Source organism: Phasianus colchicus, chromosome 1 (assembly GCF_987193195.1).
Source record: "Phasianus colchicus chromosome 1, bPhaCol1.hap1.1, whole genome shotgun sequence".
In the NCBI taxonomy this organism is placed as follows: Eukaryota; Metazoa; Chordata; class Aves; order Galliformes; family Phasianidae; genus Phasianus; species Phasianus colchicus.
This window is the reverse complement of record NC_143436.1, coordinates 107,961,529-107,972,628: the sequence shown is the minus strand read 5'-3', so window position 1 is coordinate 107,972,628 and position 11,100 is coordinate 107,961,529. Positions and strand designations below refer to the sequence as shown.

The following is an 11,100-nucleotide window of genomic DNA, read 5'->3' as shown; positions in this document are numbered from 1 at the left end:
AGCTTGACATTGCAGCATAAGCAGAAGAAGTGAAGTTTTGCCAGAATGGATCTTAAATTAGGAGATAACATGAAGATAAATGCTTCCTTGGCACTGCTCCTTTAGTCCAACCAGTTGTGTGCACGCTTTCTGCTTTGTAGCCAGCAGCCCTGAGTGCTGTTTTGCTTTTAGGAGCACAGCTCTGAAAGAAAGGAGGATGAACTGCTGGCTTTCATCCTAACAAAGAGGGAGGAAAGAGAGAAAGTGCTGTTTATTGCCTTAGAGGAAGGCGAGCAGAGGGGTGCGGTGGATGGGTGGGCTGCCTTCCTGTATGCACAGCAGCTTTCACACTCGCATTGCTACTATGCTGCCTAGAAGTTGGGCAGTGCTTGTTTTCTCTAAAAAGTAATAAATAAAATAAAATAAAAAAACCAACAACAACAAAAAAGGAAAAGTTCTGGCTTGAAGGAAACCGGGAAGTTCTTTCTACCAGGAACCAAAGGCCAGGTGCTGCCGCGCAGCCTGCCCTGAGATCCCCTGGCCCAGCTGTGGCCTGTCTGCTGCAAGCATCACAGCAGTGGCTGTTTGCCCAGAAACGGTGTCGGCAGCCGGAGCCCTCCGATGGAAGGAAGCTACAGCCAGCCCCAGCTAGTCTGTGGGGACACAGGTCCCCCGGCACTGGGAGAGGAGGGCAGAAAAGCAGCGTTCGTCAACATCAACATTGTGGCTGTTTTGTTAGGTGGGGAGGCTGTCCTCTGCTTCCTGCCATCACAAAAGGGTGTCAGCAGCTCCTGCTGAAGGCACAGCTCTACGTGTGGGCTGAGTTAGAAACAGGAAAAATTATTTCGTTCTCGGTGCTAAGATAAAGCCAAAAAGCTTTAATATCTTGGTGTTTGGATTTGAAGATTTTCTGGGTTGGCATCCCTTTGCTGTAAGGTATGATAGGGAATGGTAAAGACAAGTAAATCTTGATGGGACTCAAACTTTTGTCTCTCCCTTGCATTGGAGAAAGAAACACAGGCCACACCTACACATCTCACTTTTTTTTTGCTCTTCTGTTACTCAGTATTTTCATCATCATCCCCTGTCTGTATGAGATCTTCCAGGTATGAGATCTTGCACCGCGTCCAGATGGGGAGTCCACAGCACAGGAGAGACATGGAGCTGCTGGAGGGCATCCAGAGGAGGGCCACAAAAATGATTCAAAGGATGGAATACCTCCCCTGTGAGGGCAGGCTGAGAGAGCTGGGTGTGTTCAGCTTGGAGAAGAGAAGGCTTCAGGAGGCCTGAGAGTGGTTTTTCAGTATCTAAAGGATGGCTGTAAGAAAGAAAGGGACAGAGTCTTTAGCAGGATCTATGGTGATAGGACAAGGGGAAATGGTTTCAAACTAAAAAAGGGAAGATTAGATTGAATAGAAGGAATAAGTTCTTTGCAATAAGTGATGAGGCACTAGAGCAGGTTACCCAGAGAGGCAGTGGATGCCCCATCCCTGGAGACACTCGAGGTCAGGCTGGATGGGGCTCTGAGCACCTGATGGAGCTGGAGGTGTCCCTGCTCATTGCATGGGAGTTGGACCAGATGGCTTTTAAGGGTCCCTTCCAACTCAAATGATTCTATGATCCTGTGAATTTAGGTAGCACTGTAAAAACACAGCAATTAGATGTTTATTGGGTTTTCAAAACTTTGAAAGGTTCAAAACTTGGAGTGGATACAGGAGTCTCCAAACAGAAATTGAGCAAAGCCACAGACACTCAAATTTTGTAAGGCTGGCCATTTCTTTTTGAGTAACAGAGGTCTGCACCAGATTCTTCTTTTTAACCTGGGGTTTGTCAACACTGGCTACATCCCAATAAGTATATATGTCTGATTATTTGTGAGTGTCCAGAAAGTTGCTTCTCCTGCTAATTCAAAATTCTGCAAGACCACATCACACACAGTTAGCAATAAATTATTTATTTCATGGAAAGTGAGCCCTGAACCAGTAAAATTTGGGGTAGCTTTTCCTAGGATGTTCAAATGTGGGAATGAGCTGGGGCTGATTCAGCTCAGAGCTTCTGAACATTGCATCCAGGGAAACGGTGTAATATGTCATTGTGCTTCTGTGAAATTACAATTTCTTCCTTTCCCAGATATCATTGGTATCTCTCCAGAGGATGTCTCAGCAGCTGGCAGGCACCAAGGGGTGAGCCACCTCTGAAAGGGCAGTCATCCTCTGGCTGGTGTCAGAGGAGTGGTAGGTTTCCCTGGAGATCCTTTCAATTTCACTGATACCTTGAATTGAGGTACCATTTGTTCACTCCTTAAACTCTCAGGCTGGGTGAGTTGGCAGTTTATAGAGGACCTCTACAGTTCTCTTGGTCAGGCTTGTGTGCTGCAAACAGCCACGGGGAACCTCAGTCTGCTATTTCTACAGAGTTAGAGGGATTTTAGAGAAACTTTGGTTCCTCTGCAAGCAGCTGCCAACCATGGAATTGCTCTCTTCTTCCCAAGGTCCATTTGGAGATGCATTCCTAGGAGACACATTGGGCTCATTTGAGATGTGGCCTGCTGCCAGGGGGCATGGCACACTCCAGGGTTCTGCCATATGGGTGACATTACTGACTCCACTCTGTGCTGGTAACTGCTCTCTAGTGGAGACAGCAAGTCTGGGAGCATTCTTCTTTAGATGGGTGTTGCTTGGCCATGATGCCTCATATAGACACAGCTCCTCAGTTAGGTCTCATTCTTGCAAATATTTATGCCCATGAGTAATTTCAAGAGCATCAGCAATGAGCAGAGCGGGGTGACTCTTGGGTTTGCAGAACAAACTGTGGAAAGCAATCATTTTGCAAAAGGGGTTTGCGTATATGCTTAAATGTCTTTTGAAGTAAGAATGGACTTAAGTGCTTAAGTTCTTTTCAGAAGTGAGGGATTAGAATTTCCCTACTGTCTGCCTTTCATTTTATTTGCTGCCTGTAGACAGATATTTTGTGAGAGTGGCCCAGACTCTCAGTGTAAAGTTAATGGTTGAATGGTTTGATATCTGATTGTATTTGCAATTCTTTCTCCCTCTAAATATAAGAAAAGCCACTACAACCATTACTCTCTTATACATTTGTTGCATATGAAAGCACATTCCAGCACCAAGACCCAAAAGATTAGCCTTTTTCTAAAGCACATCATGTCTGACTTATAAAAGTTTTACTAGCTATAAAACTCCTGAAACAATAAGTTTCTGATGGAAATGTTGACTAGGGCAAAAGTAACAGGTGTTGATATAATACTCCTAAAAGCAAGAGACGCAGAAATCTAGCTCAGTTAAAGATACACATATTTTTATTTTTTCATATTACATTTATACCTCAGTTCTTCAGGCTGAACAGCAGCAAGAGATCACTGGAATCCCAGGTGAGTTTTTTTCCGTGGCTTGTGAGATCTTAGCAGGCAATGTGTTTGTACTTAGGACCAAGCAGCTTCCTTGAGAGCTCACACCACATCCTCAACTGGTGTAAACTGGCATAGCCCTAAAGAAGCTGAGGGAGCTGATTTAATAATATTTAAACACAATAAGACACATCTCTGTTTTGAATTTTGTAATGCAGTGCTGCCTAATGTGAACTTAGTGATGTGGCATTCCTTCTGAGTATTGTCAAGCTATAGGAAAAAAAAGGCAAATCCTCTCAGCTAACCTGTTTAAGCTGGCTTTGCTCATCCAGACTTTGATCCCTTGGATCCACGTGTTACTGAAGACTGCATTTATGGCATAGGCACATGGTCAACTAATTACACTGGCCCCAAGCCTAGGTAACACCTCCCATAGGCTGATTGCTGCCACTTCTTAGATCTGTACCAAGGCCTGCACAAAGAAAGGATTTGAAAACTATTCTGTAGTACAGGTCTCAGCTAGAGTGTATGGGTCTCTCATTTAGCCAAGCACCCCAAACACAAAGAGTGACAGGATAAGACCTGGTGATGCATAAAGGCACATCAAACTTATTAACTTCCAACCAAGGTGAGACTCTTCAGCATCCTACCAAGTCCTTGGGACCTCCTGAGTAGTTTTAGTCCTCAGGGGCCTGCCTCTGCAATGGGTGATTGGGGAGCTCAGTGTAGGCATCTAGATGAGACACCTGAGGTTGGCTGGCATGAATACCCCTGCTGTGCTTCTCGCCCAGACTCTGTCTTCCCTTGCAGGGGACACCGTATTTCATTATCTTCTTTTTTCATGTTTTTCCCACCTTGTCTTCACTCTCCTTGCTCATAAACTGCAGAAAACTGCCTGGAGTTGTCATTTCACTGCCTCCTAATGAGGACCCTCTACATTTGTGTTGTGTTAGAGGCTCCGATAAGTATTTCCCCAGAAGGACCAGCCTGGCTGATTGTTGTACACTCTTCATAGGAAGGAATATAAATACAGTAATGAACTACAAATAAATATAATCAGCTAAGAACTGATCATTTCTTTGATTTCTTTCCTAGCTGAATGCATCCAGCTGTGACATCCACTTTTTTTATCCAAGTCCTGCATATGACTCAGCAGTGTCCCAAGAGATTGGTATTGGACCCAAATCTTCTGTTTGCAGCTTTAACTGTTTGTTCTCAACAGTTTGCTGTGGAAATTATTTTACAGACCTGATGATTCAGTGCTCTGTAAGGAATCCCCTTGAATCCCCCTTGGATTGAATCATCTCACTACTCATTAGGTCCACCTGCTTGGGGCATAACTGTGGTGTAACTCCACTCTCTCTTAAATGGCTGAGGATCTTAGCTGGGCCAGCACATGCTGCCTGCTGGCACTGTGGCAGTGGGTTGTTGTCCTTGGTTTTGTATTTCATGACTTGCCAGTTCAGAGCAGTCCTAGATTAGTGTTAATCTAGGAGGCAGCTGAATTGCTTCACCTCTCAATAAAGTACAACAGACAGGAGACAACCCTCAGGAGTGGGTTATACATGTGAGTATGTAGATGAAGTACCCTTACAAATGAAAACAAATGGAAAAACTCTGTCATAATTTATTTTAAAAATATCCTTCTATTCCATTGAAGGAAGAGAGGGAGAAATCAAACAAGAAGGCACATGGTAAATAGCTAAGAAACCAGAAAGTCAGATTTTATTGCTGCTGGTAGTCATGCTTATAAAGTCTAGCCTTCTCAAAGTTTGTACTGTGAGATTTCTTTCTTTTATTTTCCTTTATTCTTCTCAATGGTGCTGATTTATTTGTATTTACATGGGCCTGTCATGCCAGTCCCTAAAATTCCTGTATCAGTCAAGAGTGATGATGAGGTAGTTAGATGGTAACTGTACTTAACACTTGTAATGAACACACTGCGAGAAAAATCAGTGATTCAAAGCAGAAGACAAGATTCTCTGTAGCTAAGGTTCCTCTTTCTACTCTCAAAGCCCCAAGGCAGTGTCATAACAGGTAGCAAGATGGTGGTTTCTGAGTGAGATTTGTGTATCTGAATTGCAAAGTGAAGATCCTTAAGAAGCAGTGCAGTGGAAGGACGGTTGTTGGGATGGCATGATGAGGGAGCTGTCTACAGGACTGACTCACTAATGTGCACATGAACTTTACCATAAGTTTCACCTCTCAAATACCGCAATAGTAGGTTATATTGGGGACAGTTCATGCAAGAACAAGGTTTATGGGTGCTGGAAGAATGAAGAAAGGGAGAAAGAGGGAAACCCGAACTTCTAGCCTAGTAGACAGATCAACCAGTACAATAGGAAGGCACAATCCAGAAAGACAGGGTGTCAGCACAGCCTATCCAGTTTTCAATAGATGTAAATTATTCGCTGTTACAGGAAATGTGCAGTCTTCTAGATGTTTCACCTCTAGTATTCTCCAGAGGTATTCTTCAAAGACCTGGAAACTTGAGGCTGAATCTGCAGGGTGAAATGAGATTCCTTCTGGTGGTTTGCCTAAGGTCAGACTTACAAAATGAATCTTAGTGTCAAATGGCGATCTGTAGGTACACAATGAAACTTTCTCCTTTTCTGCTTGCAGGAATGATGTGCCCCTGGCAGAAGTGAAGGTGAAGGTATGTACCTAGGGCTCATCTGGAGCAGACCACATTCCTCATATGGACCAGTGATGGGGGGCATGCCTGGTTCCTGCAACATGGATGCCACTCTGAGTAGCCTGAAAAACACTGACTCTCGGTCCTCGTTTGTGGCTGATGTAGTAATTGCTTTTGTGCCTGTCAATCAGTTCCTCTCATGCTTGTGACTTCTCAGAAAAGGCATCTTCTCCGGTGTTTTTTGATGCACAGAAGAAAATAAGAAGAAAATAGAAAATCCATTGAAACTAGCAAGTATATACTTTTAATGACAGGGCAGGATACCAGGATCTGAAATACTATTTTTAATTCATCAAGATCCCAGACTGGTTGAAAAATTGAATAATTTAATAATTTAGAATGTAAGTGAACTTTTTTTGACATTTTAGCTTTGATCTAATATTGAAAGTAAATTAGGGAAAAACTCCAATTGACTTCAATTAGGCCAGTGCTGAGCAGTTTTGAAAATCTCACATGGAGGTCCCTGGGGCAGGGACTCTGTCATGCTCTGACTCCATGCCTTCCCAGCATTGCTGTGACACTGCTTGAATGCATTCAGTGTTGTGCAATGTGTTTTTACATATCTTTGGCAGTCTTTCTTTTCAGAAAGTCTGGAAATTAGAGGCAGAGGAGGCAGATATGCAGTTGTTCAAGGCTGAGACTATGCTTCCTTTTGTCCTGCTCATTAATTTCAATTTAGGCAGTTAAGTGCTGCTATAACCAACCAAACAAACTCTTAAGACTTTAGTTTCATAGCACATTTAAATTAACAAATAAACTCTTCCTGGTAAACCAGGGCAGTCTCCACGTAAAACAGAATATACAGAGGAGCAGAGGTACTGCTGCAGTATCAGAAGGACTTAGACAGCCCCTCAAGCTCATACAGTCCTAGGGAGCTCAGAGATAGTCACCAGGACTTTGCAAGTTTTTACAGACAACTGCAGGACTTTAAAGTCAAGAGAAGGTTTCCCACTCCCACTAAGCTGCAGAAGCTAAATATATCCTTCCTGTTTACTCTGTGTGATTTTAGACTAAGCTCCAGTCTATGAAACAAAATGCATCTCTGGCGTCTCAGCCCAAGAAGGAGCAGCACAGCTCTGGTTAGTAATACAGCATCATCTGACCATTCACCTCTGCCAAAGCTGGCAACAAAACCCTCTTCAAGCAAGTTCAGGGGACAGCTGGTAATATCTGGATCAAATCAGTTCTGTGGTTTAGCTCAGACTTAAGGGATAAGGCATATGCTAATGGTCTTTCTCTCCTTTTTAGGTAAGCATTTCCATTTGTAATAAGCCACTGATCTTGGAGGCTGCAGTCTGGATTCAGAGAAAGAACCCACAGAGCACCTAGGACATGTTTGGCCTTGACAAAGTTTTACTTTCCAGCTTCTCCATTTGTAGTGGATTGACAGCTGGTTTCAAATGTCTCGTATTTAACTTTCCTGTTTTTCTTAATCTGTGGATTCTTTTCTGGAACTTTCTGTGCATAGCAAAAACCTGTCGTGGGCTGGTGAGACCCTCTGCCTCTCACAGTGCAGAATCAGACCCAGTAATCATGGACGCTATGCTTTGTTCTCTACCCAAAACAGGCATCTTTTGAGAGGAAGGGTGACAGGATGATGATTTCTTTTTGTAAGCAGATGTGAAGAACATGAAAAAAAAAATCTTAATAGCCAATCCAAAAATGACCAGAGGCACTATTTTGCAATACAGAGTGTATGACCTAGTAAATCCAAACCTCTCTAATGTAACATAGCTGTTCCTTCTCTACCTCTCTTTTTGTCTGAAAAAAAAGGGTCAATTTTGTATTTAAGAAATACTATCAAAGATTTAATGATTGTACCATTGGCCATAGTTCAAACAATACAGGCAGGAAAGAATGTACAGCTGTCAAGTGTAAACAGAAATGGGTACAGCTCAGAAGTGCTTCAGACAAATCATTGTATGTCATCGGCTGGTTTTAATTAAGAGCAGACCAAATATTCTCTCTCTCCCCCTCCTCCTTTCTTCTTTCCCTCTTTCTTCCCCCTCTTCGGTAACTTTAGACAAAATTATTTGTAGCATATTGTCTTATTGGTGTCTGTCCTTGTGGAAGTAAGCAAATGAATATGGAAATATCTTGATAGAAGTTCAAAGCATGTTATGACATCCCAAGGAGACCACAAGATTGTAATCTTAAAACTGCAACAGTAATAAGCTAGGCTTGCACCTTCCCCCTTTCTGCATTGTAAGTCTTGCTTCAGAAACAGATTCCCATCACGTTGTTTCATGTTCTTACTTAAATCACTGTCTTGGAAACAGATTTCAGGTTGACCACCTCAGCCATATGGGTTTTCTTTGTTACGTGCCCAGGTTCTGGCAGGAGGGAAACTTATTTGCAATATATCCTGTTTTCAGAAGTGACACATTAACCAATATTTAAACTCTTCTGGGTGGGCCTGAGCCAGAGGCAATACAAAGGAACCGAGGAAAGGAGATGTGACACACACAATATTTATTCCTATTTATTTATTTTACATTAGCTTCTCTGGATTGCTCCACTTCTGTCTTTTGGTGTTGTTACTACTACAGATCTCTTCTGATGCTGAGACTTCAAAAAGTAGAATACATCTGTAAATATTTTGTAGTTAAGGACCTGGCATTGAGGAAATACCTGTAAAGTTGTTCCCCTCCAAGTGCTGCAGCACAGAAGCAATTTTGAACGTACTAAACAGCAGATTACCGTGTAACGTTGCACTGTATTTTGGACAACATTCATCCGGTTTGTTTTCACGCAATGAGATGACTGTATCCCCAGATCAGTATTGATGGTGGCTGTGCACCATACTGTAATCATTCTGAAGGGTATCCAGAAGAAGAAAACATGCTATCACTTTCCTAAGTGAAGTAGACTTGATCAGCAATGTGCATTTCAACTCCAGGATGGAAAAACTCATCTCCACAGGGAAAGAAACTATGGTAGATAGGTTTACTTGCCTGCTCATTGTATTTCTCTTCACTGTGAAGAACAGCAGTAATTACAGTAATAATCACACAATTGATGTTCTATCATTAAAGGACTTTAACAGGCAAGGTGTGAAAAAATAAACTTACATAAGTCCCTATTACAATGACAACAGTGTGGATATCTTGAAAGACTGCACTCAAACATTTAAAGGATAAATATGTAGTCAGTGCTCCCTTGACCAGCTCAGTGCTGCTAGTGTTGGAAGTCTGATTTTTCTGGTCACCAGACATTTTCTTTGCTGCTACCCCTCTACTAAGCTCTAAGGGGTGCTTTTTTTTTTTTTTTGGAGAGCAGTTTATAGCTTTCCACATAAAAAGAATTCTTGGTATACATCATCCTGCATGTTAACGACCACAGAAAGAGTAGATGTCATTAGCAAATGCCATATCAGTTATTTCCATATTTGCTCATGTTGAAGAGGCAGAAGCAACAAGGGAAACTCAAGTTAATTTTTGCCCACTAGTAGCTCCATACTGGTGCTGACAAATGAAAATGTACCCAGGCTTCATCTGCATAAGACTTCCAAAATCATTTTTGGTTTTCTAGTTAAAAAAGCATTTTCATTTAAAATATTATGGAAATGATCTGTAAATCACCTAGTGGACAAAAATAAGACACAGGATAGTTGACATATTATTTTACAATGCTAAATTTTAACTAAGAATCTGTGACCTAAAGCATGCAAAGTAATTCTTGGTTTTGGACTGCATAGGTGAACAAACCTTCCAACCAAAGCTGTGAGATAATATTTTTTCTAGATGTTAGCTGAAAGTACAGGTTATTTTACTGTGTAGGACATGTGCTACAGCAATGTAGTTACTGAACGGCCATATGCCTTTTGATTTGGCCCCTACAGTAGTTAGGGGATTATATATTTGTTTTTATTTACACCGTCTCCTTACTTAAACATTATCAACTAATGCTAAGTAAAGATCATGATTCTCTGCATGAGGGCTAAACTACTTTCATATTTAATTTTCCTTTTCTACTTGCCTTTCTCTCCAAAAGAGGAAAGTAATCACAAAACAATATTTGAGAAGCAAAAAGCCATGACAATTTTACTAAGGCAATGTGGAGAGACAGCATATCATCCTTGACTCTGTTTCTACAAACAGACTAACTCGTACCAGTTCTGAGACAAAAAGGGAGAAGAAATGCAAATGGCCATGGAAATATGAGATGAATTAAGACATACGGAGATCTTCATGAAATACAGCCTCTACATCTACTGGGAAACATGTTTCTTATTTGCTTCACACATTCAAATGTCTGTTTTGGATGCAGCAGAAATAGATTTATTTGATATTCTGCACTGGGTTAATGTAATATGTATATTAATTTGTGAAACATAACTCCACAGTACACGTGTGTATTTTGAACATTAATTATTATAGCTATATATAATAACGTTGTATTAAATATTATGTTTATGGCATAGTGCTTGTATCAAGTTTGGTAAATAAGCCAACATTTCTACTGAGAAACATAAGCAGAGGCCCCCCAGATGGATCAGGACTGCCTGAAAAAAGCTATACCATTTTACAAGACTCAGAAGCCCAGTAAAAGTTCTCTACATCCTCAAGCAGCCTCCCAACAGAAAATATAAATCCTTTATTAAGTAATGTGGCCCATTAGGGAGATATATATGACATCATTCGAACAAATGTATTTGATGAATAATGCACCACTCTGCAAGTGCGATTATGGAGCTCAGTGTGTGGGATACCTCCAAAATGGACAAACTTTCCACTTTAGTTTTCTTTTGGAAAATAGAGAAAATAGCATCTCAGGTTTTCTGAGAAACAATAAAGGTATGTTTCCCTTTGAAACCAACAAGACTCTGTGAGGGAAGGTTTGCCCTTACATACTTGGAGAGATATTCCATTACTTTCAAAGATATTTTTCTTTTTTTTGTTTTTTTAAAGAATCTATTCCAAACCAAATAAAACAATATCAGTATTGGGGGAAAATTAAATAAAAGAATGAGTTAGTTATAAGTCATCAAATTCTTTTTTTTTTTCTCTCTGCTGCTTATTCTGTTACAGTAGAATGTAGCAGTTACCATGTTCCACAATTA

At 41.2% G+C, this 11,100-nt stretch overlaps 1 long non-coding RNA gene across 2 annotated transcripts; it reads left to right on the top strand.

Annotated features, from left to right (window-relative positions):
* Window positions 1-4,756: 4,756 nt before the first annotated feature.
* On the top strand, window positions 4,757-10,700 carry LOC116242042 (uncharacterized). 2 transcript variants are annotated; one of them, XR_016467059.1, is made up of 5 exons: window positions 4,757-4,910; window positions 5,764-5,885; window positions 5,966-5,999; window positions 7,048-7,201; window positions 7,287-10,700. It is a non-coding gene; the product is annotated as an uncharacterized LOC116242042 (long non-coding RNA). The 2 variants fall into 2 exon arrangements; XR_004169643.2 differs by having other exon boundaries at window positions 7,048-10,700.
* The last annotated feature ends 400 nt before the right edge of the window (window positions 10,701-11,100 follow it).